Source organism: Camponotus floridanus, unplaced genomic scaffold (assembly GCF_003227725.1).
Source record: "Camponotus floridanus strain SB8 unplaced genomic scaffold, Cflo_v7.5 scaffold101, whole genome shotgun sequence".
Lineage (NCBI taxonomy): Eukaryota > Metazoa > Arthropoda > Insecta > Hymenoptera > Formicidae > Camponotus > Camponotus floridanus.
The window spans coordinates 59,791-67,601 of NW_020229217.1; positions in this window are offsets into that span (position 1 = coordinate 59,791).

A 7,811-nucleotide genomic window follows, 5' to 3' on the forward strand; every position below is an offset into this window, starting at 1 on the left:
CAAGGTCACATTGACTTTTTTAAATGACACCCCCTACATTTGATTGCATATTCTTATAGCTTAATTCAAGAGCTTTCCAAAACACTATAATAATGTTCATTTTTATTAAGTACTTTGCGAGTTATGAGGGTTGAATGATAGAGTAGCGCCGGTATTAACATTATCCAAGGTGTACTACATGGAGGTTACTCGCTCGGATTTGCATCTGTTGTGTGTGTGATCCAGCTAACTAAGGCAAGATCGGTCGTGGATCCAGTCAGCAAAAGCAAAGACCCAACCAAATTACAATCGAGCATTTAAAGACCTGGAAAGCAATCGACATAGTAAACAGTAAATAAATTTGTGGATGCTCATTTATCATAATAATTGTTCGAAATGTGTGCGTGTGCGTGCGTGCGGTGCGTGTATACAGAGATCAGGTTAGGTTGCACCAAACGATTGCAAATGTGTTTCAATGTGTTAAAGTAAATGCTGAAAGTGGCTGCCATTTACTTCCTGACAATATGCTAATCTTTGGTAGAATGTAGAAATGACTTTACGATTCGTTTCAAAAGGTATCAAAGCCATTTCATCCCTTATTCGCTGTATCAATTCGTGAATGGTTTTAGGTTTTGTTCTGTAAACCTTACTCTTCAGATATCCCCATAGATAATAATCAAGAGGAGTTAGATCTGGTGACCGAGGTGGCCAATCCTCTCCTCCCTCATTTTCGTTCCTTCTTCCTATCCACCGTAGCGGAAAAGTCTCATTTAAAATACGACGTGGTCCTGCACCAAAATGAGCAGGAGCTCCATCATGCTGAAACCATATTTCTTGGAAATTATTTGGAAAAGTATTCTGTATGGCTGGAATTATTTGATCAACAAGTAATCTCTCATACCTTTGAGCGTTCAAATATTCTTCAAAAAAAAACGGCCCTATTAAATAGCCATCTATTATTCCGCACCATACATTTATTTTTTGTGGATGTTGTGTGTGAGTTTCCCGCACCCAATTCGGATTCTCATCTGACCAGAAACGAAAATTTTGATTATTAACTTCTCCCGTTAAGGTAAAAGTTGCCTCGTCTGTGAAAATAATTTGATAAGGGAAGATGGGCCGGACATCTATTAGTGCCATCATTCTTTCACAGAAATGTATACGACGCTCCTCATCTCCGTTTTGCAATTCTTGAACGTATTGCAATTTATATGGATGGAACTTGTTCTTCTTTAAAATTCTCCAAACCGACATGGGAGCAATATCGTGAGTTTGAGCGACTCTCTGAACACTAGAATTGGGATCTTCAATAAATGTCTGCAGAACATCAAGTTGTTTTTCTTCGTTGGTTGCAGACAATGGTCTTCCTGACTTAGAGCGATTTCTTACGCTACCAGTTTGTCTAAAACGTTCTATTGTTTTTAACACAGTGGACTTATTAATTCGACGGTTCGGATACGTGTCATTAAATAATCGAACGACATCAGAGAACGATCTTTCGTTATCACCCCATCCACGCATCATGAGGATAGTGATTCTTTCACGTTCCGACAAGTCGCCAGCCATTTTTAAAACGTTTAATTTTAATTAATCGTACGTTGTATTTGGACGATAACAATTAATTTCTGCTTGCTCAAAGCTGAAGTTAGAAGGTGCTCGTTCTTTGATAGCTTTATACATTCTTAGTTGAATTTTAAATGCGAGTTAGACTGCATGTAGTGCGTCACATAGCGGTAAATGAAGGAACTAACGAGACGTTTCATACACGTTTTATGGAGCAATTTTTTGGCAATTTGACTTCAGCGAAATATGAGGATATGTTGAGGAATCGATCTTGCCTTAGTTAGCTGGATCACACACACAACAGATGCAAATCCGAGCGAGTAACCTCCATGTAGTACACCTTGGATAATGTTAATACCGGCGCTACTCTATCATTCAACCCTCATAACTCGCAAAGTACTTAATAAAAATGAACATTATTATAGTGTTTTGGAAAGCTCTTGAATTAAGCTATAAGAATATGCAATCAAATGTAGGGGGTGTCATTTAAAAAAGTCAATGTGACCTTGACCTGACCTTGACGACGCCATCCAAGGTCAAACTGATAGAATCAGTATATAGATCTTCTTAAACCCTACAACTTTTGTTGGAAACACTTTTCTGTAAAACGTATATTTTCCGAGATATTTAGGGGTTTCCACACTTTTGGTAGACCCTGTATATATATATATATATATATACACATACACACGGACATTATATTCACTCCTTTCTTCTGCCTTATATTTCCACACGTTGTTTGAAATTCCATCCACCCCATCACCTTTCTATCCCTCAATCTTACTAATAGTCTATATAAAAAATTTTTTCTCTCCTCATATCTCTTTCTCCTTCTCCTTTTTTTAATAATTCTCCTTTCCACATAATTTCTTTTCATAATATGTTATGAAATGATTCTTTCATTTCTCGACTTCAATATTTGTTTATATTTTTTCACTTCTTTCTTTTCCTATTTATCATCTTCCGATCTTGACACTCTGTCTTTCACCTTTTTCATTTTTCTTTCTACTCATTTTTAATTTTCTTCTCTTCTTTCTATCACATAATTTCTTTCTTTTACATTTTTCAATTTTTTTCATATATTCCTTCTTTTTTTATACTCATTCTCCAAATCTATTTCCTTCTTTCATTTTCTCAATTGTTTTCTAACTTCTCTCTTCTTATCTTCACATTTCTTATTTCACCAACTTATGTCTTTTTCGTAAAAGTGCATAAAAGGTTACGCAGCACGTAAAAGGCACATAAGAAGTTACACATCGATTTTATCGTCGCTTGGATATGTTATAGAAATGGTTATTTTGAATAATTCTCCGCAGAAAAATGAAAAACAGGATTGGTTAAAAGATATAACAAGTTAAAGTTTGATAATTTCTATGTTTTTTTATTAGGTATTATGGAGCCAGATAGCACAGGACATCCTATGGGTGCTAATTTTATGTTCATTTCGTCCGCATGTTCATGAAATAAACGTCCATCTTACATCGGATTCTACACATCCATTGACGGCCAATATTTGGACGTCCATAAGATATCCGGTCTTGGACAAAATTTCGTGCGAGCACACAAGAATGTGTTAGTTCGTTCGTTTACCACTATGCGGCATGCGATGCACTATCTTCCTCATATTTAAGTTTTAGTTATGGAAATTATATAAAATTTGCAAAGAGTAATAAATAAGACTAGAAATATACTGTTCAATTTAATTTCTGATTTCATTGCAGGGGAGCTTTAGATATTAAATTAACTTTATAAATCGGACAAGTAAATGTCCGGCGAATAAATGAAAATAATCCGTTCATTATCCATTTAATATGTAAAATACAATATGCATATAAATATAAATAAAATTTTTATACGCGTTACTTGTAACGCCGTTACCATTATAGCTATTTTATTTTGGTAACGGACTAGTAACAGCGTTATATTTTTTTCTTTGTAACTGTAACGATAATGTAGTTACATTTTTTTAGTAACGATAACGAATTTAACAGTTACTTTTATCGTTACTTTTCATATTTTGAAAATATTTATAACATCGTATTTCAATCATATTAAATTTTTAGTCATCGATCGATATTCATATAATAAATTTAGATGAAATTTATTGCTCTGAGAGCAATTAATGACATCATTGGTCAATTACAATTATTCCATTCTTCTGAGGAATGGATGTGATTGGCCAGCTTTTAAGTTTAACGTAATATCACGCAAGAGCACAAAAAGAATGCAAATTTAGTTATATTATTATATTTATAAATTTAATGGAAATTAAAATTTTTTTATTTACATGTAAAGTTACATGTTAAAATCTATATCTCTTTAAATTTTTTATGGTTTTATAAATTTAAAAATAAAAAATGTATTGCTTTTATTAATATTGTTACGTCCGCGGCGACGATTTCGATATATCGAAGCACGTACTACGCTATCGGGCATTCGCGGACCGCGTGAAATAACAAGGCACTTTTAAAATAACGAGAAACTTTAATAAGCAACATAGAATATGCACAAACAGCAGATATTAACAAGAATAAATGCAATTACGGCTTATATGAAAACACGTCCGCTGTTCTTCTTTTATCAACTACTTTTGATAACCAGATGTCCATCGTTTGTAATGCCGACTTGACGATCACATCAGGGATGTAACACTTGCCTCCTCCTTGTGAATTGTCTGGACAATAAAATGTAGAATTCCCGTGTTCTCTTGTTTTACCCTACGAGCTGCTGCTGCAGGTTACATATTGAACGATACATTTTTCTGGATTCAATCAAGACTTCATTAATTCCGGAATTTCTCCAATGATTTCCATACGCCTTATAACACGAGCCGTTATTTTGAGATTTCTCTTGTGAATGTTAATTATTTGGGTGTTCTGTGTTCCTGATTAAAGCTTCTGTATTCTCTAAAAGTGTCTTGTTATTTCACGCGGTCTGCGAGTGTCGGTAGTCCGCTAATTCACGTTTCAATATCTCGAAGTCCTCGCCCCGGGCGTAACAATATTTTAATAATATTACCAAAATAAATTTTTTATTTAGTTTTATATTGATTTAACATTAAAAGTAACGGGAAAAAAAACGAATAATTATACTTTTGAAGTAACGGTAATGGTAATTAGTTATTTTTAAAATAAGTAAATAATAACGATAACGAGTTACTTTTTTTACTCGGTAACAGTAACTAGTTACTTTTAAAAAGTAACTTTTTCATCTTCAGATATAATCTAATTCAAACCTATTTCTGATTTACAACTAAAATTTGGTTTGGACTAGATTATTTTCTTCTTCCTTAGCTCTACAACCTTTCAAAGATCTTGGCTTCTTTTAGCATCCGCCTCCATTTCTTTCTTCTCTGTCCATTGCCACTGTCCTCCAATTCCTCCCTATCATCCATTAATCTCAGTTTCGGTTTACCTCCCCTCCCATTTCTTCTTACTACTTCCCCAAAGGTCACCTTTCTGTCGCTCTACTTTCCTCCATTCTCGTCACGTGACCCAGTCATTTTAGTCTGTGTATTTTGATGAATCTGGCTATGGGTGTGATATCCATTCTCTTATCATACAGCTCATAATTGCACCTCCGTCTCCATAACCCGTTTTCCTGCACTGGACCCTGGATTTGTCTTAGAATCCTCCTTTCAAAGGACCTTTTTTATATCGGTGGGAAAATCCTTTATGGATACACGCGCTTCTCGGGGAGGGAGCGTGGAGGTTATGTGTAGCTCCTCCTATTTACGGAGTATACTCACTAAAACTTCACCGGATGCCTGCTCGGATATATAGGAGGCGGACCGGGTACGCAAAACGATTTCGACCATCCCCCAGACGACCTATCCCTGTGGGCGAACCCTCTCCGGCAGAAATTGTCGGGATTGGGGCCTGTCCATGCCGCCACATTGACTTATGCGGCGGCATCGTCACTAGTTATGGTGCGCAGGAGCATCACCTCCGCGACACGTCCCCTCGGATGTTGGGGGGCGGGATCGGGGCTAGAGTCTCCCACTCAAGTCCCAGCCCCCTGAGTCCCAGAGTAGCCTTCCTTCCTTTCTTGATAAAGGGTGGGAATTCGAGCAAGTTCTCCAGGGCTCCTATCTTGTCTCTCCACGGGTGAGCTCCCTCCCTTCCCCGTAGGGAGTGAGATTCAGCAACGTCCCTGGAGGACTCCGTCTCTCCTTGTGTGGGATGCAGCACTGCGAGGCAGTGCCCCTCTGTACTGCACCCTCCTTCTTTCCTCGGCAGGGAGCCTTCAAAAGACCCTAGATGTGTTTTACATCCTCTCCGCTCCATAATTAAACCTCTGCTCCATATTAAACCTCCGCACCATATGTGAGAATTGGTTGTACAAGTGTTTTATACAGTATTACTTTGGATTGTTTGAGAGATAATTAGATTGGATCTGTTTATCTATGCAAAAAAGACTCTATTAGACTGGGTAATTCTTCTTTGCATTTCTTTTTATTGTTTTTGGTTAGAAAGATTTTCCAGATATATGAATTCGGTTACCACTTCGAAGCTCATGTCTCCGACAGTGATGTTCTGTCCCACTTTGTTGCTATCCGCCGCATTTGTTCTTATCATATACTTACAAGGGAAGTGCACGAAGTGCTAATCGCGAATGGGTATGTGTTATATATCGTTTGAAAGGTTTTATCAAGCTGAATTCATGTGTGCAATATTTCGAATGGCGCCTTTAGAGGGCGCTATGCGCAATATAAACATAATTATTTGGGTTTCTATAAAAGCTGATTGGAGTTTTTGCTTCAAAAATGGTATCAAATAAAAGGTCTCTAGTAGTATAATCAATTGTATAAGTTTTTTTAGGATATTTTAGGATATTTAAGATATTTTATTTAATAGAACATAAATTGCATTTTCTATTTTATTTTAAAAGTACACAAAGCCCAAAAAACCAAAAAGTTATTAGTAATAAGATACTTTATTTAATATAACATAAATTGCACTTTTTATTTTATCTTAAAAACAAAAACAAAGTAAAGAAAACCAAGAAACTAATAATATTAAAATTTTACAAAAATATATATTCCATTTTTCATTTTAGAAACAAAAATAACACGAAAAAAAAGCAAAACTAATGGTAATGGTAACGTTCAAAAAAGCAATTGTAGCAAGGAGATTTACTACAAAAATCATATGAGCACTTGATGCAAGTAGGATTTTGATTACAAATCTGGCAAATGGGTTCTTCAAAAGAAAAGTTTATATCTTTCAATCCTTTGAACTCTATATACGGAACATCAAACCCGCCTTTAAACTGCATACCTGATGCATACCTGAACATCGGTTGATAGAATGGAGATTGAAATTGGTTTAAAATCGAGCTGTGGCTTTTTAATATATTTTCATGTCTGTGCAAAAGAGTTTGATTTCCTGTAAGAAAAGCGTGTTCCGTGAAATGTTTGATAAAATCTTTCCATTGATGAAAACAAAATATCGAGTGGTTGCATGAAACCTGTTGAACTTTCTGGTAAAACTTTTAATAAAACAGTAACACTATCATCTTGATAAAGTTTGTCCGATTTTTGAGCGCCCCATAAATCTACAGCTAGAACAGCCTTTTTTCTGGATTTTGTTCAACAATGGGTTTAAAAACATTTTGAAAGAAGTCTCTTACAAGCTCCTTGTTTAATTTGTCAGATTTGGAACATCGAATTACGAGATTTTCGTAAGTTGTATGGTTGTAGGAATGTTGACCATTAACTTCCTAGAGACAAATCAGCATTGGTGACATCAATTTTCCCTCCATAGAAAGAACCGGTTGGATAGTATAAGAATGAGTTCGAGTATTTAATTGAGGTATCACAACTGTTGTAATTTTTTCATTTTTTATTGATAATGTGTGATTAGAAAGTAGCGTGTAGTTAAATCCTGATTGATCAATATTGAATGTTTCACTTGCATTAAAATTTGAATAAATATTATCAACAAAATCGAGATGAAATTCAACGCCTTTATCCATAGTTTGCTTGGCTTCACATTGTTTCTTGACAGAAGTAAATAAACAAATTTTTCTAGATGAAAAAACCAAAACTTTCCTTAAATTTATTGATCCATTACAACGACGCTTTGAAATCTGTCCAATTATTTTAGCATAGTACAAAGCCCACCGTCGAATAGTTTGATCATGAACTGGAATTCCTTCCAAGCGGGCCTGCATGAACTGCTCTAAACAATATTTTGTTATAGATAACCATTTTTCCCGATGTGTATCCTGCTGTTCAACATATTATTTGCATCTACTTATGTATGTAA